The 27217-nt window shown below is 41.2% G+C and overlaps 1 protein-coding gene across 3 annotated transcripts in view; it reads left to right on the forward strand.

Annotated features, from left to right (window-relative positions):
- The first annotated feature begins 2823 nt into the window (after positions 1-2823).
- SGMS2 (sphingomyelin synthase 2) overlaps positions 2824-27217 on the forward strand; it is an 89639-nt gene continuing 65245 nt past the window's right edge. For 2 of the 3 annotated variants that reach the window (XM_060654480.3, XM_060654478.3), the window contains exon 1: positions 2824-2956. The gene's annotated coding sequence lies outside the window, so the exon portion shown is untranslated. Of the gene's footprint in view, positions 2957-3165; positions 3393-27217 lie in introns of those variants that run through there. The other variant, XM_081795557.1, reaches the window with a different exon arrangement.

Raw genomic sequence — 27217 nt, forward strand, 5'->3', positions numbered from 1 at the left:
CTATATCTCACTATTGAGAGGTAATATAGTTTAGTTTGGTTCTGAAATTTTTCACGGGAGTGGTGTTTGTTTCACAAAAATGGGGTGTGTGTGCGTATGTGTGTGTGTGTGTGTGTGTGGTGTATTTTCCCTCTGCTTATATTTTTCACTGCTTATACCTGTCACTAACAAGGACAGTTTTCTGAAGTCAGAGCCTATGGGACTATTTTATTCTTTTGTTGCCTACATAATATCCCATAACATGGAGTCACTTCACTATTGGTTTGTTCCTTAAGGCTTATTCATTTGTTTATTTCACTCATTGACTATTACATGCCAGGCACTACACGGGATCCTGGAAAAATAATAAATAATACTGTAATAAACATTCTAACGCAAAATTTTTTAAAGAAACTTTCCCATTACTGACACCTATGTTTAGAAGATGCACATGGTGATTCTGAGATAAACAATGTGGGCACTAAGTATGAACTTAATAAACATTGTTGGTTGAGTCAATGTTAGATATGTCCAGAGTAAGAGTTAGTATAAGAGGAGATAAGTACTGCAAATGTTTCCCTAACTTAATCAGTATGTTTTATCATAACAAAGAGAGATCTATAAAATGTTATTTGAAGTATTCACTAGTTTAGAAAAAATTGACAAGAACATACTGGTCAACCATTTCTTTCCCTTAGAGCATTCAGCACTATAATTTTTGTAATGTGACTAACCAAGGACTTAGTAAACTTTGATACATTGTAAGAACAAAAAGTTTAAAAAAAAAAAAAGCACCTCTTTCTGTGAGGACAAGTCACTATTTTTCAAAACACAGAAATTAAGATGAATAATTTGTTTTCCCATATGTTAACAATGAATAAAATGTAAAAACTTCATGCAACTCAATCACAATTATACTATTATGTTCACTGGAGGATATTTAAGTGAATAATAATATGGCCTAATTATTTATTTTACAATATTTAAACTGAGGCACAGTAATAACCACAAATCCAGAACTATCCATTAAACAGCTTTCTGGGAGCACCTGGGTGTCTTGGTGGGTTAAGTGTCTGACTTCATCTCAGGTTTATGATCTGGCGGTCAGTGAGTGGAACCCTACTTTGGGCTCTGTGCTGACAGCTCAGAGCCTGGAACCTGCTTGGGATTCTGTGTCTCCCTCTCTCGCTGCCCCTCCCCCACTTGCAGAGGTGTGCGCTCTCTATCCCTCTCTCTCAAAAATAAATAAACATAAAAAAACAAAACAAAACAGCTTTCTGTAAAGAAAGTGATCCTCCCCTGATGGAGCTGCGGGATTTACATCATGTAGTAAGACAGACGGGATGGCAGGCTTTGTTATGAATTTTTTGAGTTTATCTTTGTGCATAGGCCCAAAAGTCCACAACATCGTTTTTTGAGATCTGTAGAAAACCTTATTTGTACATATCTCCATAATGTCCAGATATTTGAACTTTATAAAGTAGGGAATCAGTGGGATATTCACCCAAACTTGCCTGTGGCTACACATTTGAATCTAGTCTCAGGACACCCAAACTTCTGATGAGGTCTGTCTGTGATTCTCCACAAAAACTGTTGGTTTGAATTTCCATTTACTTTGACTGCATCCTAGCAAACCAATCTATTTGCTATTGTCTTCTGGGCAAAATGCCTAGGCTTTGTAAAATTGAAAATGAATTCCTCCTGAAAAGGAAAAATAAACCCAAGGAAAATTAACTTCAATTGTTGGTGTGCTCTTCTGGGTTCTTGCCTTTCTGCAGCTTTAAGTGAGTGCATTTTTCACAACAACGATGCTGAAACTTTGGTTAATTTCAGGAGCAAGTTCATTTGGGGGAAGCTTCTGTAGTGGAATCTTACAGTTGTGTGTTTTGGAACAGCCCTGTGTATTTGTTGTTGTTGTTGCTGTTGTTATTGTTATAGTAGTTTTTAATTATCATAGATAAATGATTGTTTCCCTACATGATTTCTGCAATAGGCACCTAGAGATGCCTCTGGATTATTTTTGTTGATTATATGTAATCACCCATAAGGCAATGCAAATTCTAAACATAATTACCCTGTCCAGAAGTAGAAATGAACATAAAATATTTGTCATTTAAATTCAATGAAGATTTGGCCAATTCTAATTCATCCTATTTAGACTCTGAGCCTGCCATTGTTTACTTTGAAAACTGCCCAGCAGGTGTATGAATAGCAACTCCAAGAAACGTAGAGCCTTAACCATTTTTAAGAAGGCAACACCCCTTCTAAAAACATATCTGCTGAGCTCATCAAGGAAACCACTGGGCCGCCTTGTGCTCCAAAAGCTGCGGAAGAGCGCAGCGCTCACTTGAGCAAAGAACTACTCTCTCAATGTTTATTTTGGTTACGGTCTCTTGTCCTTAAAGAGAAGCAAATCAATTAACAGGACAGATGACACGGCGGTTAGTCACCGAGGGGAAAGTATTATTAGCCTCATTAACTTGGAGCACCCTTCCAGCTCACACCTAGAGTTGGCCACCGAGCGGACCTATTACTGACACAGCCAGGCAACCTTGCGAGGTTTGGAAACCCACTTCTTCGACCTAGGCCCGGGCACCAACCCTTCGAATAACCGCTGACGTCCCCAAGCCCACTCACACCCACGTCAGGAAGCAGTTCCTGAAGAAGGCGAGGCACGGGGTGGGGGAATCCCTTCCCCGCCCCATCCTTAAAAGTTGCTGGGAGCGGCACCCAAAGAACTTTCCCAGATTGATCTCTGTCACCGCTCAGGGAGGTCTGCTCCGGGCCCTCAGGCTTTCCGCCCGGAGCCAATCGGCCGTGCCTGCCAAGCCCCTCCTTCCCAGCACCTTTAATGGTTGAGAGAGGGGAGGGTCGGCTGGGGTTTTCTTCTTAAGAAGTCGCACCGGTTTTTCGAGCTCCGCTCTGCGCCTGGAGAGCCACAGCAGCGGGAACGGCCGCTGCCACCACCGGGCCGCGGGTGAGTCACTGTTTGGAAATGGAGTGGGCGGGCGAGGGTGTGAGAGAATGAATGATGTCAGGAGCGCGCAGGGCGGCGGGCGGGGAGAGCGGGCCGCCGGGCCGCGGTAAACACGGAGCGCCGCGCCGCGCCGCGCCGCGGGCCGAGCGGGCGGGGAGACCCCGCCCTCGGCGCGCACGGAGCCGTCCTCGGCCGCCGAGCCCGGCCCCGTGCTGCAGCGCCGCCGGGAGCGGCCTCGGGGGCGGCGGCCGCGGGAGGGAACCGGAGAGCGGCTTCCTCGGCGGGGCCGCGGCGCGCACGGCTAGAGACCCCGAGCAAACTTTCTAGCGGCTTCGGTCCGGGGGTGGCTGCGGCAGCGGGCTCCGTCCCCTGGCCGATCCCGCCCGGGAGCCGCCGCCTTCGGCCGGGAGCGTCGGGAGCCCCAGGCTGAGAGCGGGTGAGGAGCGCCCGGAGGGGCCGGGGGAGGAGACCGGGCTGAGAAGCCGCGCGACGGACGCGGCGCGGGGAGGGGGAAGGTGGATGGCGAACGCGGACGTGGCTCTAATTCGGCCCCCGCGCGCCCCGCCCCAGGGCATCCTTCTCCAGGTTTTGCCTGCTAGGGGGTGAGTGTGTGGCCGAGTCTCCCAGCTCTGAGCATTCGTCTCATTCATTTGCAACCATTTCGGGTAACTCGGTCCTGGCGTTGAAAGGACACAGATTAAACCGTGCATTGTCCAGAGCCACTCCGGAGGGCAGGACTGAAGTTCAGGAGGTGGAGGAGGGACTGTCTTGTTCTTTTCTGAGAGCCACTTACTGACGACGTGTGGACAGTAACAGTCCAGCCCTGGGCTGCCCTCCCTGAAGCCTTTCAACGGTTGGCATTCCCGAGTTACTTGGCTTAAGGAAAGGGATGGGTGGGAGTGGACGCGTCTACCTCTCCGAGATACGGATCGTCGTCAATAACCCGCGGCGACCCCTTGAAACAACTCAAATGTTCTGCAGTCTTTTCTTTCTGTTCATCAATCTTGGCCATTCTTCTGTTTCATCTTGCTGGCTCTAATATGACCTCAAAACGTTTTGACGTTTATGCTAAATTTTGAAGACATTCAACTGTTTAGTGACCCCAGGTTGGGTGTGGATTTTGAATTTGAACTTTTCAGATCGTTGGTGTCGCTCGTAGTCTCCTCTAATAACGGTGGGTTCCCAGTCACATTAAACACTCTGAAGCAGTAAAATGGGACTATAACTACAGATGAGAATAATGAGGGTTAAAGCAAGAAAGACCTGTCATAATGTATGGCGCAACTCAGACCCCAACAAATTGTGACTTTATGTGTAAATAATAGTGTGTTTGAGTGCTGGATTGGGTGATAACCAGTGAATTGCCACAGAATTTCCTGCCCAGTAAACCTGGTGGGCTGTGGTCTGGCGTGGGAAATCCTTTGGCAAGTTCCTCAGATCTTCAGGAAGCTAAACCTTTCATTGTGGATACCTGACAGGTTTTGGTTGCCACCCCATTTCAGGGGAATTGCTTGTTCACTGTTTAAACAGAGCCAGAGCAACGGCTGAAACTGACAAACCTAGAATTTGGAGGAAGACTGGACATGTGGAAAACTCTAACTTTACCCTTAACTATCCACCCCCCCACCCCCAAATAAGCAGTGCAAAATTCTCATGGTCCTTTCCTTAGTTTGCTGCTAGCCTTACTTCAGGGTAGTCTTCTGGTTGAAGTGTTGTTTTGCGAGTTAATATTTAATTTGGTTTCTTTAGTTTTCATTTTTAAGTAAAGCTGGTTGACTTATAAACTGGAGGGAAACACTGGACACCTTTGGGCTGCTGCCTCCTGGTCTGCGTTTCTCTTCTGGGATTTTATAAAGCCCTAGGAAGTATTTGGAGGGATAGGAAGTATTTGCTTGGGTGATATTGAAAACGTTTGTTCTTAACCATATCTAAAACGGCTTTTAGGGTCAAAGGTCAGAGGGAATTTTTCACACCACATGATGTAGAATGGTCTTGGGCTTTGGAATCCAGGAGACCTGAGGCTATCTGGGTGGTAACCTGACTCTCCCTATTTGAGCAAGTTAAACTGGGATTTTCCGGATACTTTACACAATATATAGGGGAAAATAAAAATAATTTTACATCTATTAAAATAAACAATAGAATACAAATGATAACTTTTTCTTATTTTTTTTTGTTTATTTATTTTGAGAGAGAGAGAGAGATAGCATGAGATGGGGAGGGGCAGGGAGAGAGAGAATCCTAAGCAGGCTCCACACTGTCAGCGCACAGTCCAATGTGGGGCTGGAACTCGCGAACCAACCGTGAGATCATGACCCAAGTGGAAATCAAGAGTCCATGGCTTAACCAACTGAGCCACCCAGGTGCGCCTGGACTTTTTCTTTTTTAAAGAAGTGATACTTTGAAGGGAGTTTTGTTTTGGGGGGAGGGGGGTTGACAATTACTAGACAGTTTCAGACTAGAGTAGCCTACCTACCTTTATCTGGCTATCTTATGGGGGAATTGAAGCCTCTAACCTGAACTGTCAGACATTTATTCACTTCATTCAGTTGGTGAACATTTAGTGAACAGATACTCTATTCCAGTCACTGTGCTAGGTACTGGTGATGCTAACACGAAGGAGATTTTGTAACTGTCCTTGTAGCTTACAGTCCAGTACAGAGCGTCCCTTGGCTTTGAAAATAGAGGGGGAAAGAAGGAGCCAAAAAAGAGGAGACAGTAGGGAATGGGGAGGAAACAGAAAGTGACTAGGCTCCCATAGGCTGCCTCCCACTGGTAATAGCAAGATCCAGTGGCTTTCTAATGAGTCCCGAAATGGGGCTCATAAATTCGTAAGAGGCTGAACAATGCAAGTATGACTTCCTTTGTCCAATAAAAATATTATAGACAAGTTTGGCTGTTAAATTAAGTAATTTTAAATGAACCCCAGAGCAAACTGGTTTAAATGAAATCTGAAGGGTAAATTCAACTCAACCAAGACTTATTTACTGTGAGCAAAGCTCTATGGTAGGTTTTTAAGAAGATGATTTCTGTGTGAGAATATTCCAATTTATTTAATTTTCCCCCATATGATAAGTATATTACTTATGTAAGTTTAAAAGTACAGATAAACAAACCAGCCATCACTCAGAAAATCACTTAATACTATATCTTCAAATTTTTTCACCCTGTGAACATATAACACAAAGAGCTAATGTGTATTGAGAACACTGATTTAAAGAGAGAAAATAACTTTCCTGAAGTTGCACTGCTAGAAAGTCATTCTCTACAAAACTGAGTTTGTTCCCTATACCTTATTTTCTAACTTGCTTTTTTCATTCAAATATGGACGTCTTTATCACTAAAATACTCTTTTACAGCAGCTTTTATAATTTTCTATTATATGGCTGCATCCCAGCTGAACCAATCGCCTATTTTTGGACAGTTAGTTTGCTTCCAGTTTTTACTATTTTAAGCAACTCTGCATTAAGTATCCTTCTAGCTATGTCTATGAGTATATAATCCATGATCACTTTAGTCATTTTGCATTTTAAAAAGTGAATTATAATGTTCAATTTAGCTGCCTTTTTTTTAATGATATTCAGAATTAGAAAACTTTCTCCTCTCTCTTTAAAATTTAAGTTTTAGTTTCTGTGTTCCTTTAGTGTTTCTCATAAGATTTCAGCAATAGGATCAACATTCTCTGTGGAGCTGCACAATAGGTCAGTAGCTCATTACGCAAGGGATTTATCTGATGAAAACAGAACACACAGGCTTTCTTAAAGAGCTATTTGGGCTTGTATTTTGTTGTTCGCTGTAAAGCTAAAGTTTTGTGGGGAAATATAGCAGAATGGAGCAGTGCTAATTTTGCCTGGTAACTCTCTGGAAGAAATTCTGCTTCTACAATTTGCCTCCTTCATTCCCAGTAAGATGGCCAAGTTAAAACTTTCAGTCATTGCATTTAGCAGATTTATCACTACACTAGCTTTAGACTAAGCACCATCACTTTTAAATAGGTCACCTTTTAAAAAACCTTATGTGTTTGTTGTTTGATCTCTTGAAAAACATATCATTGGTAACATTTTTGGGTTGATTTAACGAAAGGGCAATAAATTTCCACTAGTTAATTTTCATTATAGGTATAAAACATTTCTTCATTTATGCATTCTCATGTTTTATTATTCTATCATACCCTCTTTGCTACCTGGAGTCAGCATTTAAATTTTGCTATGGGTTTACATTTGCATTTCCAATGCCAGTTACTCTGTTCTTATGGTTTTAATAAAGGATGTTAGATTATGCATAGTGTTCAATTTAGCCTTTTCTTTTTTTTTTTAATGTTTTATTTTTTATTTATTTTTGAGACAGAGAGAGACAGAGCATGAACGGGGGAGGGTCAGAGAGACAGGGAGACACAGAATCTGAAGCAGGCTCCAGGCTCTGAGCTGTCAGCACAGAGCCCCACGCGGGGCTCGAACCCATGGACCGTGAGATCATGACCTGAGCCGAAGTCGGATGCTTAACCGACTGAGCCACCCAGGCGCCCCCAATTTAGCCTTTTCATACAGAAACTCAGATCAGTTCTAATTTCTATCCATGACTTTTCTAGGATGAAAATATAAATAGGGTAATCTGTTATTTGCTGGTTAGTTTTCCCTGCTACCAAACCCTAACTTGATGATTTGCTGACAATTTAAGATTCAGCTTTACAATTTTGTTTCGTAGTTTAATCATGGCACTTAAAACTTTCAAACCAAATTTGGCACATTCTTAGATTTTTTTAAAAAGAAGCATTAAGTGGATTGAGTGTTGTACTGTTAAAAAAGAATAAAACAACATATTAAAATTGTTAAAGAGGAGGTAACAAATTCAAAGCCAAAGTGTCCGAAAAGAAAGCCAGGTACTAAAAGTCAAATCAGGTGAAAGATTCTGGAAGGACCCCTTCAGGTGAATGTCACTTCTTTGCCTGGTACTGTCTGTGCTGAGGTTCATTTATAGTGATGCATTTCATCTGTGGAAAGAAAGATGCCCAGATGTCAGGGTTAGCCTTGGGCAGAATTGGGAAGGAGCTGAAGTACCCACCTTAGGGCATCCTTGACTCTTAAGTTTATTTGGGTATACTTGTTTCACCAAGAAAGTGTTCAGTGAGTATCTGAACAAAGGTAAATTGCTCTCCAATTGAAACTGTGGAACTGGAGGCATCATATTTATGGAAAATTGGGGGAGAAGTGTCTACCCCTGGAATTTAATTACCTCCTTAAAATTTTTTTAAAGTTTATTTATTTTGAGATAGAGAATGCACAAGCAGGTGAGGGGCAGAGAGGAGAGACAGGATGCTTTCTGTGCCATCAGCGCAGAGCCTGATGCAGGGCTCGAACGCACGAACTGTGAGATCATGACCTGAGCTGAGATCAAGAGTCGGATGCATAATCGACTGAGCCACCCAGGTGCCCTTGCCTCTTTTTAAGATGATTAGAAATGCAAAATACGTGATATGAATTAAACTCTTGAAAAGCTGTTCCTCAACTGGGAAGGAGCTGAAGAGAGGGGTAGCCCTGGAGATGGAGAGACGACTGTAGAGACCAAGATGGAAATGTACGAAAGGCCTGTTCCAGGTTGGCTCCTCCTGTTGGAACTGGGGTCGTGCGTGACCCTGGAGCGTCTGGCCTGGCAGGTGTGACAACATGTGTCAGAGGCCTCCTTGGCCTGTTTTGCCAAGGAGAATCATCCTGGGAAGGCACTCTTAACATACACTTCACTGGATGAGTTAAGGATCCTTTTCCTTAACCTGGGAATTACTTTAAGTAGGTAATCTGATCTAATACCTAGAGAAAATGAGAAGGAATGAGTTTTTATTTAGGGGTAGGGATGCCAGTCAAAGAAAGACTATATGGTTTTGGATCATGGACCACTTAGTGAATTGAGGGGCCTTGGAGGCATACCTTTAGATGGCAGCCCATGTCCAAAGAAGTGGAGACCTCTCCGGAAGACACTTGCAGCAGTAGTTGAACTTGAAGCCAGGCCTTTGACACAGAGCTTGTCCTCCAAGCTTCCTCACACCCAGAAACTGGAGCTAATCGGGGAAAATAGTGATGGTTGAGTAATGGCAGATACTCTGAGATAGCATTTTTTCATCTACCCTGGAACCACTCTCTTCATCTCCAGACTGCCCTGCAAAACAGAAACTGTGCTATCTCCACTGTGGAGGTAGGGAAGCCATTTTTAGAAATGTTAACACACTCAAGGCCACAGAGCAAGGGTTTGAAGGGAGGGCCGGCTGATTCTAATGTCCCACACTGCCCGATATCCCTCCAGGCTTTCTGTAATCTTTTCACTGGCTTTGGAAATATGGCAGTTTTTAGGGAGTGGATATTTTGATACGGGATTGTATGTTTACCACCCCATCGGCTGGGATGCTTCTTTGGTCTCAGCTGACCTCACGTCATGAAGTAACACCAGAGAGATGAACACACACAGGCTTAGGCCCACCTGGACAAGTGCAGCTGTGTGAAATATATGGTCTTGTGGCCTCCTAAAGAAAGACACACTCATCAGGGAGGATAGTGGGGTGTCATGAATCCCAACACCACCCCTCACCACTATGTGACCTTGAGCAGCTTTCTCAGATGAACCTCCATTTCCCGGCTATAAAAAGGGAATAAAATATTTACTTCAATAAGGTGACTGTATGATGTGTAAAACTTTGTGAGCAAAACTTCAAGGGTAATGCTTGGTTCATAGTAAATACTCAGTGGCTTAGCTTTCATTATTTTATTTATTTTTTTTTTTTGCATATAACCTGCATCTCTAACTTTTAAAACAAAGGGTTCAATTCTGTTACCTCAAAAATCAAATTATTTCTCATTATTTTTTAAAAACTTCTTTAAATGTTTATTTTTGAGAGAGAGCGCGCGCATGAGCACAAGCAGGGGAGGGGCAGAGAGAGAGAGGGAGACACAAAATCTGAAGCAGGCTCCAGGTTCTGAGCTGTCAGCTTAGAGCCTGACACTGGGCTTGAACTCACGAACCGTGAGATCATGACTTGAGGTGAAGTCAGACATTTAACCGACTGAGCACCCAGGTGCTCCATCATTATTTCTTTTGCAATAGAATAGCCATTCATCACATCATGCCTGTATTGGTAGGGTCTGGGTCCTATCCTTCACCCTTCCCTCCTCCTCCTCATCACGGTTAAAATGAAATAATTGAAGTTGTTTGTGCATTGCCATTGAATTCAAGAACTTTCATAAGAACTATATAACATCATCTGTGAATGCTGAAAAGCTTTCAAAGTAGCAATCACAATATGCCAGCCCTCTCAGCAGATGCTGGTAGCATTAACGTAGCACAATTGCTGTGACTTACGGAGCACAGCCTTCTGAAGAGTATTGTACCATGAACACCACTGTCCCAGAAAATGCCCAGGGCCATTAAGAATCACAGACCCCACTGTCCTCCCCGATGCTGTGAGTCTTTCTTTAGGAGGCCCTGAGACGGTTTATTTCACACAGCTGCTACTGTTTTCTGAGATTTGCATTTGTCCAGCAAGTTGTTTAATGTCCAGTTATGACCACCCCAGTAGCTACCCAACTTTAATAGCAAAAAAAGGCATTGTTTTTGTTAAAAAATTATATATATTTATTATATATATAATATATAATATATATAATAATATATATATAATATATAATATATATATATAATATATATATAATTATTATATATAATAATATATATATAATTATTATATATAATAATATATATAATATATATAATAAAATTATATATATATTATATATACATATGTATATAATCTGTGTGTGTTTATGATATACTCTCTATAATGGATTAGTGCTGAGAAGCACATTCCCTTGGAATATAGTTTGGCAAGTTATAAGCAGCAAGCAGGAACATTTAAAATTTTATTCACCAAATACTTAAAGCACTCACTATTTGCCAGGGTTTTTTCTGAGCACTTAGAACTTCTCTACTTCTCCCCAAACACTCTGAGGCCGATATTATTATCCCCGTTTTAAGAATCCCCATCTGAGACAGAGAGGTTAAACTTGCCTAAGGTCACAGAGCTGGTATGAGGCAGAATTAGATTTTGAAAGCAGACAGTTTGGCAGTGGAGTTGAACCATTGCACTTAAAGAATCTAGCATGGAGGGGCACCTGGGTGGCTCAGTTGGTTGAACATGTGACTGGCTCAGGTCATGATCTCACAGTTCATGGGTTCGAGGCCCTCGTCGGCCTTTGCACTGACACTGCAGAGCCTGCTTGGGATTCTTTCTCTCCCTCTCTCTCTCAAGTATAAATAAACCTAAAAATTTAAAAAATATATATCATTAGAGTAGCAGGCATAAAATTGCAAATCATGCTGAGCCGTGTGCACTAATCTCGGGAATGGAAGAATGTACTTCTTTTCCAGACTCAATACCAACCCTGACTGAACACTCGGAAACTTTTAGAGAACTATGTCTGACAATACTGTACTGAAAGGTAAGCATCACCATCTTTCAATACTGATACTGAAATACAGGACCTAGTTTAATCCTCTGGGTGGTAAGTCACAAGGAATTGATGGCACAAACTCACGAACTGTGAGATCATGACCTGAGCTGAAGTTGGACGCTCAACCGAATGAGCCACCCAGGTGCCCCATGATATTTATTTTTTAAGTTTTAAGGCTTTCACCCGTTATAACATAGTTGAAAGTTCTATTGGGGGCCAGTATTTGTACATGTGAGGTTTCATTGACTGTCTTCTAATTGGTATTGGAGATGGTGGTCGACAGAATCATGGCCCCCCTCAAAGGTTTCACATCCTAATCCCCAGGATCTGTGTATCTACTATGTTACATGGCAAGGGGGAATTAAAGTTGCTAATCAGCTGATGTTACCACATGGAGATTAGCCTGGATTGTTTGGTTGGACCCAGTGGAAAAGAGAAGCACAGGAGTCAGAATCAGAGAGTCCGAACTAGCAGTTTTGAGTTTAAAAAACTTAAAGGACCATTGCTGGCCTTGAAGATGGAAGGGGACCACTAGCCAAGGAATGTATGCAGTCTCTCAAAGCTGGAAAAGGTAGGGAAATAGATTCTCCCCTAGTGCCTCCCAAAAGGAATACAGCCCTGCTCACACTTGGATTCTAGCCTAGTACAACCCATTTTGTGCTTCTGAACTCCAGAACTGTACGAAAATAAATGTGTGTTGTGTAAGCCGCTGTGTAAGCCGCCAAATTTGTAGTAACTTATTACAGCAGCAAAGAGAAACTAATAGAGTTACCACAACAATTTGCATTTGGATCTGTTCCTTAGGCCAGCACTGGGAAAGCTGTGTAATCTCATGATTTGTTGTTATGGCACATCAGGTATAGCAAGTGTTTATATTTTGGGGGCTATCATATTTTACATGCAAAACTAACCGCTTTGGGGGCTTTTGATAATTGTGTACATTCTTATACCTAGCAAATATTTAAAGTGACAGTACCAAGGTTTCAGCAAAAAAAAAAAAGTCTGTTGGTTCTGGAGCAAGTAGCGCCACTTTGCTGGGCCTTTTTCATCAGAGTTGCAGGACAGAAATATGGCTCTGCACTCCACGTGGTGGTCATCACCACTCTGCGTTTGTTTGGGGGTAAGATGATAGTCCAAATGTGGGGGTGATTATCACTTGAGTTCTGACTCCAGAGTCCTTTAATTGTTTTCTAAATCTGCTCTTTGCTTATCCGGCAACTTTATTAGGAATTCTCTGAGAGCAAGGGCATATCTGTACAAGGACTTCCCAAACCATAGCAAATTAAATAAAAGATGGAATCATTCATTGGATCGTCTATAGTAAGTATCCAGAGGGTTACAGGACCCCAGAGTAGGTGATATCTTGGAATCGAAGAATCAATTACTAGAATTAAAAATAACAAGAATTGGGGGAGGGGGGCGCCTGAGTGGCTCAGTCGGTTAGGCATCCAGCTTCGGCTCAGGTCATAATCTCATGGTTTGTGAGTTCAAGCCCCATGTCGGGATGTGTGCTGACAGCTCAGAGCCTGGAGCCTGCTTTGGATTCTGTGTCTCCCTCTTTCTGTGCCCCTCCCCTGCTTGCATGCACACACACTCTCTGTCTCTGAAAAATAAACATTAAAAAAAAATAACAAGGATTATAATGGATGGGATTAGTTTTGTTTTGTTTTTTAAAGGAATCATCCAATAGCTAATCTTATGTTGTGATTTGAAGACAACTTCCATGAATTCAGGTCTCTCCTGGGGTGCCTGGGTAGCTCAGTCTGTTAAGCTTCAGCCTCTTGATTTTGGATCAGGTCATGATCTCACAGTTTGTGAGATTGAGCCCTGTGTTGGGCTCTGTGCTGACAGCGTGGAGCCTGCTTGGGATTCTCTCTCTCCCCCTCTCTCTGTGCCTCCCCTTTTCACTCTCCCTCTCCATCTAAATAAATAAATAAATAAATAAATAAATAAATAAATAAAATTTTAAAAGTCAGGGTCTCTCCTTTGTACAATGTAGACATAGCAGTGTAAGGAATAAAATCTTGGGATTTTCCTATATTAAAAAATGAAAGGGGCACCTGGGTGGCTCAGTTAAGCGTCCATCTCTTGGTTTCAGCTCAGGTAATGATCTCATGGTTCTTGATTTGGGCCCTGCAATAACAGCATGGAGCCTGCTTGGGATTCTCTCTCTCTTCCTCTCTTTCTTACCCTCCCCCAAGCACTCTCATCTCTGTCTCTCAAATAAATACATAAATAAAATTTTAACAAATGAAATAAGGGCTAATGTAAGATTTTTAAAAATAATTTTAAAGAAATATTGGTAGAAAATTAGCTGGATGGCATAAATATATATATATGACTGTTTCTAGGAGAAGAGACTGCCTTGTGTAGAAATATTTAAAAAAATGGAAACTTTTAAAACCACAGAGATAGGACATTTTCATATTTGCATTTCCTTTGAATGTACCCCTTTGAGATTTGGAGTCACTTTGTTAATTTAAGGGGGAAATTATATATGCATAAAAAAAGTAGGATTGATTTCATCTTAAATGTGAAGGTTTGGAAGAAACTCAAATGATGTGTAGGAAAGAAGCTTTTGGTCTGTGTTCTAAAATGCTTTGGGAGGAGATTTTTCTGGGCTCTCATCTCCTTAGTCTAGGAACTTCTCGAGCCTCGGCTCTAGGGGTGCCGGGCTCCTGTAGGACTCTGGACTCCTTTGCTTGCATTTTCTCCTCATCAGGCAATTCTTGGTTAATAGTTTGCCTTCCCTGCCAATATCTCCATCATGGAATGAAGATGCCTTAGTTATTTAAGAGGCCTAGTAACCTTCACCAGTACCAGAAGGTATCTATCCTATCTCATAGCCATCCCTGATAAGTTAATAGATAAATGTTTCCTGTTGCACCTTTTGTTAGTATGAATCAGAGCTTCTCTCTTCTGGGTGAGCTGATGAAATAGTTTCTGGGCAAAGATCAGACCTGGGACCAAGGTGCTGCCCTGCCCCCCAGGAGGTAACCATCCCCTAAGAACTCAGTGTTGGCCAATAGAAATATATATGAGCCACGCATGATAGCTACATGTATAATTTGAGTTTTCCAACAGCCACATTACAAAAGTTTTTTTTTAAAGTGAAATTAATTTTAAGAACATATTTAAAAAAAATTTTTTTTAATGTTTATTTATTTTTGAGACAGAGAGAGACAGGGCATGAACGGGGGAGGGTCAGAGAGAGGGAGACACAGAATCTGAAACAGGCTCCAGGCTCTGAGCTGTCAGCACAGAGCCCGACGCGGGGCTCGAACTCACGGACTGCGAGATCATGACCTGAGCCGAAGTCAGATGCTCAACTGATTGAGCCACCCAGGTGCCCCTTTAAGAACATATTTTAACTCAATAGATCAAAATATTCTATTTACTATTGCCAATTATAGTCAATATAACAATTCTGGGAATATTTGTTTCTAAATTTTTGAAATCTGGTATACATTCTGCACTTAACAGCACATCTCTGTGTGCATTGGCCACGTCTCGCATGCTTAGCTATCTGTGGTTAGCAACTACTGTACTGGGAAGTGCAGCTGTGACCAATTTTATCTTTAAGCAAAAATACCCTGCATGAATCTGAGGATAATTCCTTAATAGTTGCCATCTAGTGATTCTGGTGTGTTGTATAAAAACTGAATTAATTATATCATGGTGTCGCCTTAGCACCAGAAAAAACTGGTTCTGGTGCCTTTTGCTGGAAAGAGTGAACAGGCTGAATGGTACCGGGGAACATCTCTCTGAGGTTATCTGTAACATAAATTTGTGAATTTCAATGCCAGGAGGTGTGTCTAGGCCTATAAATGAAATATGTAGATTATTAGGATAATGCTTAGAGAAAAGATGACTGTTCCTATGCATTTATGAGCTGATACCATAGGATGTGTGAAGCATCTGGCCTGGTCTCAGCCCCAGTGCCTCCCCACATTTAACTCCTCTCCTCTGTCACCTCACTCTCTACCTTTTTATCTACCATTGTCTTCATCCTGTCCTTGCCCTGTGTATATACATAATGCTGCTTACTCATGTATGCCCTTGTTCAGTTCCCTATTGTAACAATTTGAGGAGCAAGTCCACTCTAAAACCTAGATCACAGAAATTATTACTTGATACCAAATACTGGTCTGCCAGAAACAGATTAGAATATAAGAAGACACAGGCACGATGTGAGAGGGAGAGAGGAGAGAGGGAGACACGGGAGGGGAGGGGGGAAGGAAGGGAAGAGTGCATTTATGTGTGGGAACATAACTAAAAGCAGAGGATTTCATAGCAAAACATTCCCCAGCTATTGGGCAAGCCACTGTTCTCACCAAATTCTCAAGATAGGTTTCTTTGGGTTTCATAAATGTACTGACACTACACAGATGGCTGAGACATAGTTCCAAGCCCTCTTTGATTCCTTCTGAAGTTGATTAGCACATTCAACACAATGCTGTGAGCACTTGCTAGGTGCTAGACTTTATTCTTGATTCTAGAGATTCAGTGAATAGCAGTCAGGGCTCCTACCCTAATGGAGATTGTTTGAGTTTATGCGTTGAGAGAGGAAAGGACGCCGAAAAGAAAGATTGCACAATGATAAACAAGTAAAACCAATAAGTAAAGAAGGTTAAGTTCAGAGGTAGAGCTGGTCTTTAAGGGCAACTTAAGGGTGATATGGTGGAGAGTGACTGGGGAAGCCTGTTCTAGCACAGTTACAAAAAGTTTGTTGGAAGCAGTGAGACTTGTACTGGGTTGTGAAGGATGAGAGGGAAGGGCATATGCATCAGCCTGGGGAGGAGAGTGCTTGGTCACACAAGTGGTGGGAAGGAGCCAGCAGTGAGGGAGAAGTGGCTCAGCCGGCAGAACCAGGTTGGATGGGGCTTGCAGACTTTGTGAGGAGTATGGTCCTAACTGCAAATGCAGTGAGAAGGCCTTATGACTTGATCTAAGAAGGAGCAGGCATGATCTGATTTACATTTATAAGACTGTGGCTGCTGGGCAGAGAATGAGGTGGAAAGGAGCAAGAGTAGAAGCAGGATCAGTTGTTAAGCTACTGCACCAGAAGGGATGCAGCCTGTATGGGAGGCCGTATGAGAGAGGGAGAGCCCCAGATGCATTTGAGAGGTATGGAGATTGAATTGACAAGACTTATGGTTAGGTTTGGATGAGGGGCATGAGAGAGTAGGAGAAGTCAAGGAGGACTCCCAGATTTTTGGTGGGTGAGACAGTTGTAGAGAATAGAGTTCTGTTTTGGACATTGGTTAGTTTGAGTTGCCTGTTAGTCATCCTAATGGAGACAGATGTCAGATAGCCAGCCATGACCAAGAGACCTGCATTCAGGGATGCGGTCGGTGTGGGAGCTGTTTCAGCATGGGACTGGTGCTATGTAAAGTTATGGGGAATCTACTGTCATCTAAGGAGATTTTGTAGGCAGAGAAGAGAGACTAAGATCAAACCCCAGGGAATAACCGAGTTGAAAGATCAAGTAGGAGACTATGGAGTAACCAGCAAGGCAGGAGAAGGACCAGAAGAGCAGTGTTCCAGATGCCAGCAGAATCAAATGTCTAGAGCAGGATGGAGTAATTAGTTCTGTTGTAAGTTCTTGAAAAGTTGATTACGAGGAGAACACAGTATTCACTGGGTTTAGCAATGTGGAAGATTCTTTTACGTGGTGACCTTGTTTTTTAGAGAAGTGATTTAAAACACAAATGAATTGACCCACAGCAGGTCCTGCAGGAAGCTTTCCTCACAGTCTCCCTTCTCCACATCACCCCTGGGGGCTAGGGGTTCCCTCATTGTTCTGGAGTACTTAGTCCTTTCTCTGTCAACTGGACTACCATATTGGAAGGTGATTTTCTGTTGAAATTAGGTTCTTTCAGACTGAGCTCTTTGATAGCAAAACTTATACTGTGTGTGTGTGTGTGTGTGTGTGTGTGTTTTCTTAGCATGATGCAGACACTCAGTACATGTTTTCTGAATTAATGCGTTGAGTATTTTTGAAACTGCGTTTTTCCTTGTGTTATTTACTCCTGTGTTGTATCAGCAGAGGCCAATGAAGAGCCCAGATTTCCTGATTCTCAGTTTGCTGCCCTCTGCCTTCTACAGCCATGGTCTTGCCTGGACTGATGTTCCCCTTTTGCCCAGGATTGCCCCCACCCCTCCCCCTCTACTCCTCCCCCAACACCTGTTGGCCAGTGATTGCTTTGGAAGGCTTGCTTAGCTCTAGTCTTTGCTCTGGTCCTCTCTTCTTAGACCTTTCATTTGTACTTTATACCTTCTTGAGATCCCCATGTGAACACCTGTGGAAATCACTTCTTTTCCAGAAACCACCCCTCTTCCCCACCTTCAAGTTCTTGGGGAGAAGACATCTGCAGTTACTCCATACAATTTACCATTTTTACCCCCTTGCATACTTATGCATCTTAAAGGCCTAGAAGCAACTGACTAACAACTTCAAAAGGCTTCTTTTTAGCAAGTTTCCTTGTGTGTGTGTGTGCGTGTGCGTGTGTGTGTGTGTGTGGTTGTTTCCTCACCAAGGCTGTGTGGAAATTTTATTTCTTCTACACTATTTCTATTATTTTGTTTTCCACTTCATTCTCCGCCTGTTGCAACACCACAGTTACACTAGTTGCTGTGGAGATAGTAAGTGCATTGCTAATAATGGAGGATTACTCCTTTAGGTGGAAGAATAGAAGCAAGAGGAGAATATAAATCTTGTTTTTGTGCAAATGTTTCCTAGTAACAAAAATAACTAAGTGGTATTAGAGTCTGTGGTGCAGTAATGTCTATATGGGATCGGCTTATGGTTTTAGAAAGGATTGGCTTTCTTAATTAAAGAAAATATTAATTTAAGCTGCTGGTCCTCTTAGAGGCTAATTCCCTAGTTTAATCCTTTACTATTCATTTTTTAATTTATATTCTTTGGCAGGTTGTTGTCCCAAATAGAGCAAGTTTTTTGTGGACTTCATCTTTTAAGATTTATTTCTTAGAGCCTTTTTTAAAAAACTTTACTAAAGGGGACATATTTTAATATTGTTCATCTTATATTTATTTCGTGAAATCTTGCAGTTTTCCATGGACTTTATTATTATTAAGGTGACCATGTCCTTGTATGCCCAGGACAGCCGCAGTGTATAACTGCTGTGCTGGTGTCATTACTGGTAAGGTTATCTGGCACTCTCAGAACTGGCCTGGTTAGGATGTTAAGTTATATGGCCACCCTAAGTAAAGACCACATTTTTTTTTTTTTTAATTTTTTTTCAACGTTTTTTATTTATTTTTGGGACAGAGAGAGACAGAGCATGAACGGGGGAGGGGCAGAGAGAGAGGGAGACACAGAATCGGAAACAGGCTCCAGGCTCCGAGCCATCAGCCCAGAGCCTGACGCGGGGCTCGAACTCACGGACCGCGAGATCGTGACCTGGCTGAAGTCGGACGCTTAACCGACTGCGCCACCCAGGCGCCCCAGTAAAGACCACATTTAATAGAAAATGGAAGGAATGAAATATTTTATGCTTTTTTGTTTTAATCCATATAATGTACATATTTTTAGGTAGATATATGTGGATTATATACTCCCATGTATGTATGTGTAATATATATATATGTAACACATACATATGTGTATATGTATTTTTTCTTTTACTTCCTCCAACTAAACTTATAGTTTAAAACTTGCCAAATGTCTTGATGCTGTAGAGAGACACACATATACTTATATATACACACAAATATATACATACATATATATACACACAGATACACATATATATGTATGTGTGTGTATATATATATATATATATATATATATATATATATATGTGATTCTCTCGTTACATTTAGGATTCTCTCTCTCTTCCCCTCCCCTGCTTGAGCTCTCTCTCAAAATAAATAAACAAACGTTAAAAAAATTTTACATTTAGGATTTTACATGATTCCCTCATGTTACATTTTTACCAAGATTCACTTTACTGTAATAATGGCTGACCTGGCTCTTCCTAAATGGACAGGAGCTATTTTGAGGGAGCAGTGTTCTCCAAATGTTAGCTGTTCTGATTTGAAATGACTTCTCATATCTCATTGGGTTTCTCTCTACCTAATACAAACACTCACTTCTTGTTCACATTAGATTTTTCTCCCTGCATGTAGTGGAATTGGATATATATCCTAGACTATTCCATTGTATCATCTATTAGCAGTTCAGTTATTGATACACCCAAAGGTAGAACAACAGCCACTAGACTAAGAAAAGGAAGGGCTTTTAAAATCTTGGACACCTTGAAGAGTAAAAAGTACCATTTTGATATTCAAAATTGAATTTAAAAAATATGCACATTCCTTCCCTAACTCATCCCTCTTAATATCAAGTTTATTAATGTAAAAACTCTGAAAGTCATACTAAGATTTAAAAAAAAAGATTTTCTAACATTTATTCATTTTTGAAAGACAAAGAGAGACAGAGTGTGAATGGAGGAGGGGCAGAGACAGAGGGAGACACAGAATCTGAAGCAGGTTCCAGGCTCTGAGCTGTCAGCACAGAGCCTGACGCGGGTCTTGAACCCACGAGCCGTGAAATCATGACCTGAGCTGAAGATGGACACTTAACTGAACCACCCAGGCGCCCCCATACTAAAATTTTTTTAATGTTTGTTTATTTATTTTGAGAGAGAGCTCAAGCAGGGGAGGGGAAGAGAGAGAGAATCCTAAGCAGACTCCGAGCTATCAGCGCAGAACCCAATGTGGGGCTCAATCTCATGAACCGTGAGATCATGACCTGAGTGGAAATCAAGAGTCAAACGCTTAACTGATTGAACCACCCAGGTGCCCCCATACTAAAATTTTTATAATTGATCAAAGATCCTTGGGAAAATTTCTGGCAGGTTATGCTCTGGGGCCAAGGGGACCTGGAAGTTGTTTTTGGTTTTTTTTAATGTTTTATTTTATATTAGAGAGAGAGAGAGCATGAGCAGCAGAGGGGCAGAGACAGAGACAGAATGTGAAGCAGGCTCCAGGCTCTGAGCTGTCAGCACAGAGCCCAACCTGGGGCTTAAACTCATGGGCAGTGAGGTCATGCATGACCTGAACTGTAGTCGGATGCCCAACCGACTGAGCCACCCAGGCACCCCTTGAAGTGGTTTTAAAAGAAAGTAAGAGGGGCGCCTGGGTGGCTCAGTCGGTTAAGCATCCGACTTCAGCTCAGGTCACTATCTCACACTCCGTGAGTTCGAGCCCTGCGTCGGGCTCTGGGCCGATGGCTCAGAGCCTGGAGCCTGCTTCCGATTCTGTGTCTCCCTCTCTCTCTGCCCCTCCCCCGTTCATGCTCTGTCTCTCTCTGTCTCAAAAATAAATAAACGTTAAAAAAAAAAAAAAGTAAGAGTTAGTGAATTGCCAGTATTGAAGACTATCTCTTGGGGTTAATCTCTAGAGAAGAGCGCTGGTGCACCCTTCAGTATGTCAGGGGAATACAAGTCGGTTGAAGGGGAAGAGCTTGGCAAGAACCAGGGAGCACCCTTTTGTGCCTGGCTGGGTGTGTGCTGTTGTGAACAGACAGACGTGGTCGCTCCCCGCATGGAGCCTACCACCTACTGTGGGAGCCATCCAATTAAAACAGGAAAACAAGGGGCGCCTGGGTGGCTCAGTCGGTTAAGCGTCTGACTTCGGCTCAGGTCGTGATCTTGTGGCTGAGTTCGAGCCCCACATCTGGGCTCTGTGCTGACAGCTCGGAGCCTGGAGCCTGTTTCAGATTCTGTGTCTCCCTCTCTCTCTCTGACCCTCCCCCACTCATGCTCTGTCTCTCTCTGTCTCAAATATAAATAAACGTTAAAAATTAAGAAAAAAACCAAGGAAACAAGTATATAATCACAAATTGTGAAAGTGGGTCAGTAGTGCTCAGAGAGAAAAAGAGGGGAGACCTTCTTTAGACAGTGGTCAAGAAAGGACCCCTTGAGGAAAGAACATTAAAAGTGAGAAGTGAAGGATGAGAAGATGCTGGCCAGTGTGAGCAAAAACCCATGATGTCAGCTGTATATGAATGTGGAACTCAGGTTAAGTAATTTGTTCATGATCATTTAGCCAATTCGCACATAAGGTGCCCTCTGGGTTCCTCTATCTGTGTTTCTCAGCCCTTTTTTTTTCTTTTTTTTCATTATTGCCTTTTTTAGACAGTTTTTTCCTAACTACTCCCTTCCCCCTGTGAAATTTTAATGCCTTTTGGAGAATTACAAACCATTTCTTCCACCCTTAGAGCACCAGTTTTCACCATTGAGAATGCATACTTTATTACTTATTGTCTGTGGGGGTCATTTTAACGTTTCTTGAGGCAGACACCATCTCTAATAGGACAATAGTAATGATACCACCTACCTAGACACTTTTTTTTAAATCTTCCACGAGGTTGGGAAGGGAGAAATAAAAGCACTTGAAATACAGTATGAAAAATCCTTAAATGGTCTAGGAAGGCTGGGATTAATCAGTCCCTCTAATCCAATTTGGTGCCATTTTCAGGGCATTCCTGGTGAGGACCAGATTCAGGAAGATGGTGATTGTCGGGAGTTCAGGTTTTGTTTTGCAGCCTGAAGATTTGGATGTGCACAAAGTTGCAGTCCTACTTAGGAAGATTAATTTGACAGTTTCTTCCAGTACTTTCATAAAACATGATGAAGATCATGAAATGGGTGCTGCATAGAGGGATAAAAAGGAAAATCTGATTCGTGATTGCTTCTGTGTTTCGGAGACAGCACATTTGTCTAAAAGAAACTCTATAGGAATTTAGGAGAAAAGCGAAGTAAAGGTAGAGAGTACTAGTAACCTTTTTTAGAGAAGGAAATTAAGGGGGTGATATAACTCTTCTTTATCACTAAGATTCTTTGGTCATTCAGGTTGAGATTATACATGTCTAAAGGATGTGGGTTTATCAAGGATAATTCATGTAATATAAGGTTGAGAGAAATGCAAGGAATATATCTGAAATTAGGTGATAGAATCTCTGGTCTGGCTCTTTCTCTGTATATGTATCTATGTGTTCACGTACGTGAGAGAGAAATTTAGATTAAGCTAGTTGTCTGGCCAACAGTCATGGAAACTGGAGAAAGGTGTACCTGTTTTAATGACCGGTCTTGTAATTTCCTATTGTACCTCTGTGAATTTTGGACGTAGGCTTAGTGTGTGTCACAGACTTATAAATTTTGCAGTGGTTACTTCCTCTTACTGTATCTTCAGCCAACATCGACCATCAGTGACATACAGATTTTAATTGTTTTTCTCAAGATTCTCTGTTCAGTGGTGTAGTCTACTTCTCCCCCCTTCTAATCTTTCTTTTTGGTTGTTTTGTTTACCTTCTCGACAAGTCCATTGCCTCTAGTAGGTGAACAAGAAGGAGGAAAAGTATGAAACTACAGCCAGAAGGATGTCATTTACAAAAGTTCCTTCCAAATGGTTAAGTGGGAAAGACAAAAAGTAAAGGTAATGTATGGTATCAGTCCCTAAACTTCATTTCTGTTCTTTTTGCCCCATTTACACAAGCCATGGAGCCCCTGCCCTACTCAGCCATCATTAAGAAAATGAAGCTGAATTTGTTTGTTTGTTTGTTTTAAATGATGTCCTTGCACTGTGCTTCTAAAATGCTGTTTGTGAAACAATCAAGGTTGGATACATACTCCCTTTTTTATATAAGTAGTTAATTACCTACTTTTGAATTCTAAGAATCCTTTGATTCCTTCCAACATGAAACTTAAAAAAAAAAAAAGAAATATTGACAAAATTCTTTTTTGAATCATTTGTCCTCAAAAACATTTTTGTTCCTTTAAATGAGATTTGATTATATTTTACAAAGATTTTGGATTGACTCTTTAAACCTAGCCAGAATTTAACAAATACAGCTGTCTGATGAGCCAGCTTTATTATTAAGTATTTGTTTATAAACCACAAGTGTTACTAATAGTTTCTAAATATTGTGTCTGGAAACGGAAGTAGTGGAAGTAATGTGGTGTCAGCTGTGAATTGCCCTGGATGCGGTTGTCAATGAGAAGTGTAATAAGCTGAGGGTGTGCCAGCAACAGGACATTGGAAATGGAACTCTGAGGCCCAGACTCCTTAGCATCAGCCTCCATCCCAAGGGTGTTTTCATAGGAAGAGGTTCCCAGATCCCACATCCTTTGGATTAGGACTAAAGACTAAAATCATCATGCAGTAAAGTGCTTCTTTACAAAAGGCATTCATGTGCACTTGTGAACTGAAGATGTAATTCGTAGAAGTCTTAAGAAGGCTGATTAAAATTGAGATTTTTAAAAATGTTTTTCTTATTTTAATTTTTGATAGAGTCAGAGTGCAAGCAGGAGAGGGGCAGAGAGAGAGGGAGACACAAACACAGAATCTGAAGCAGGGTCCAGGCTCTGAGCTGTCAGCACAGAGTCCGACGTGGGGCTTGAACTTACGAACCGTGAGATCATGACCTGAGCTGAAGTTGGACGCTCAACTGACTGAGCCACCCAGGCACCCCAAAATTGAGATATTTTCATTTAAAATCACAGTGTACAACTTACATGGGATTTTGCAAATGGCAGAAAAATATCTTTTGGACCTGGCCATTATTTCTGTTGTCAAATTTCAGCTGCATTTTAACTGATCGCAAGGTTCTTGGTAGCAAGGTTCCTTGAGGCAAGCAGCTTGAGAAAACTCTTCACTTAGAGGGCTCCGTTAAAGTGAGTGTTCGGCTGTCTTAGGTGTCATTTTGGAAGCAAAACAAGTCTTAGGTGTGGTTTCATCTGGGTACAGTTTTGCAAATGGCACGTTATGGATTTGTTCTGAGCCCCTCCCTATATGGGTTTAGGCTGCACACTGAATGGGGCCTTTAATTTCCGCAGGGATGAGATGTGCCCTACCATTTGGTATACAAAGCATAGCCTTCGTGTTTGTTGGAATGAATACGTATGTAGAATATGAAAACCTGTGGGGGCTGTGATGGAGTTATACATCTGAACATGTTATACCACAAAATGGAATGCTGCCCTGACCACAGATGTTTCGTCAACATTAAGTAGTGTTTAGAATGCCTTCTACATTTAGAAGGCTTAAGTGCTTTTGAATTATAAGGCAAATTTAGATCAGTGGTTGTATTTGAACAAATTGTCATTGTTCTTGAAGGACATAATTGGGGCTGTTCTGCCATTAATGTTGGAATGTTGCTTTACAGCTTAAATGGCAGTATTTGGAGTAATTTTTTTTTTGAAAAAATTACCGCTGTCTTAAATATGAATGAGTTTATAGGTAAATCTGAGAAGAACTTTTAAAAAATGAATAGCCTTTCTTTTTTGGTTTACAAAAAGACTAAACAGAAAGTACAGAATTTCCATGTACCGTGTCCCCACTTCCCCAGTTTCCCCTATCATTAACATCTTGCCTCAGTGTCATACATTTGTTATAATTGTTGAGCCAGTATTGATACATTATTATGAACTGAAGTCCACAGTTTACATTAGGGTTCACTCTTTGCATAGAATAAACCCATTCTATGCGTTTTGAAAAATGTGTAATGACATGTATCCACCATTACAGTATCATATAAAGTAGTTACACTGCCCTAAAAATTCCTAGTGCTTCTCCTTTTCATTCCCCTGCCCTAACTCCTGGCACTCACTGATCTTTGTAGTGCCCCTAGAGTTTTGCTTTTTCCAGAATCTCACATAGTTGAAATTATACAGTAGATAGCCTTTTCAGATTGGCTTCTTAGCAATTTACATTGAATGTTCCTCCATGTCTTTTCATGGCTTGAAATAACTCATTTCTTTTCATCACCTAGTAACATTCCATTCTATGGTATATCACAGTTTTTCATTCATCTATTGAAAGACATCTTTGTTGCTTTCAAATTTTGGCAATTACTTGCCATAAATATTTGATGTGTGCAGGTTTTTGTGTGGACATAAGTTTTTAAACTCCTTGGGTAAATACCAAGTGGTGCGATTGCTGGATCATATGATTGAAGTATGTGTAGTTTTGTGTAAAACCACCAGACTGTCTTACAGAGTGGCTGTACCATCCTGCATTTCTGCCACCAGTGAATGAGAGTTTCTGTTACTCTGTTATCTTCACCGGCATTTAATTTTGTTGGTGTTACAGATTTTGGCCATTCTAATAGGTGCGTAGTGGTATCTCACTGTTTTAATTTGCATTTCTCTGTGATATATGATATGAAGCATCTTTTTAGATGTTTATTTGCCATCTGTATATCTTCCTTGGTGAGATCTGTTCAGGTCTTTTACACATTTATGAATTGGGTTGTTTTCTTATTGTTGAGTTTTAAGATTCTTTGTGTATTTTATTTATTTAAAAAAATGTTTAAGTTATTTATTTATTTTAAGAGGGAAAGAGTGTAGGGGAGGGGCAGAAGAGAAATGGGGGGGGGGAGGAGAGAGATTGAGAGCGAGAGCGAGAGCGAGAGAGAGAGAGAGAGAATCCCAAGCAGACTCCATACTGCTAGTACAGAGCCCGATGTGGGGCTTGATCTCCTGAACTGCGAGATCATGACCTAAGCCAAACTCAAGAGTCGGATGCTCAACCGACTGAGCCACCCAGGCGCCCCTCTTTGTGTATTTTAGATAACATTTTATTATCACAGTCCCTTTTGTGAATATTTTCTCCCATTGAGAGGCTTGCCTTCTCTTGACGTTGCCTTTCACAGAGCACAAGTTTTTAATTTTAGTGAAGTCAGTTTATCAATTATTTCTTTCATGAATTGTGCTTTTGTGGTTGTATCTAAAAATCTCTATACCCAAAGTCAATTATTTTTATCCTGTGTTATCTATTTAGGATTATTATTTTATAGTTTTGTATCTTACATTTAAGCCTATGATTCATCTTTAGTTAATTTTTATGAATGGCTAGGATCTATATATAGACTTTTGTTTTGTTTGCACGTGGATGACAAGCAGTTATTCTAGTACCATTTGTTGAAAAGACTGTCTTTGCTCCAAGGTATTATCTTCGCTCCTCTGTCAAGGATCGGTTGACTTTATTTAGATGGGTCTATTTCTGGACTCTCTATTCTGTTCGATTGACTTGTTTTTCTGTTCTTTTACTAAAACTACAGTGTCTGGATTACTATAGCTTTATAGTAAGTCTCGAAGTCAGATAGTGTCAGTCTTCTGACTTTAGTCTTCTTCAACATTGAGCTGGCTATTCTGGGTGTTATGCCTTTCTGTATCAACTTTGTTGATATCCACAAAATAGCTTGTTGGGATTTTAACTGGGGTTGCTTTGAATCTGTAGTTCAGGTTGGGAAGAACTAATATCTTGACAATAATCGAGTCTTGTTATGCTTGAACATGGAATATCTCCACTTCTTTGATATCTTCAGAGTTTTGTAGTTGTTCTCATGTAGCTCTTGTACATATTTTCTTAAATTGATTCCTAAGTATTTCTTTTTTGGAGAGTGCTAATGTAAATAGTACTGTGTTATAAAATTAAAATTCTACTTGGTCATTGTGGATGTACGGGAAAGTGATTGACTTTCGTATGTTAACCTTGTAAACTACAACCTTGCTATAATCTTTTATTAGTTCAGGGGTTTTGTAAGTTCTTTTGGATCTTCTGCATAGAAGATCATGTGGTCTGTGAACAAAGATAGTTTAATTTTTTTCCTTCCCAGTCTACTTTTTATGTCATTTTCCTCCTGCATTAGCTGGGATTTTAGTATGTTGGTAAAGAGCTCCTCAGCGTTGAGTATGATGTTAGGTTTTTGGTAGATATTCTTTATCAAGCTGATGAAGTT

Source organism: Panthera onca, chromosome B1 (genome assembly GCF_046562875.1).
Source record: "Panthera onca isolate mPanOnc1 chromosome B1, mPanOnc1 haplotype 2, whole genome shotgun sequence".
NCBI lineage: Eukaryota > Metazoa > Chordata > Mammalia > Carnivora > Felidae > Panthera > Panthera onca.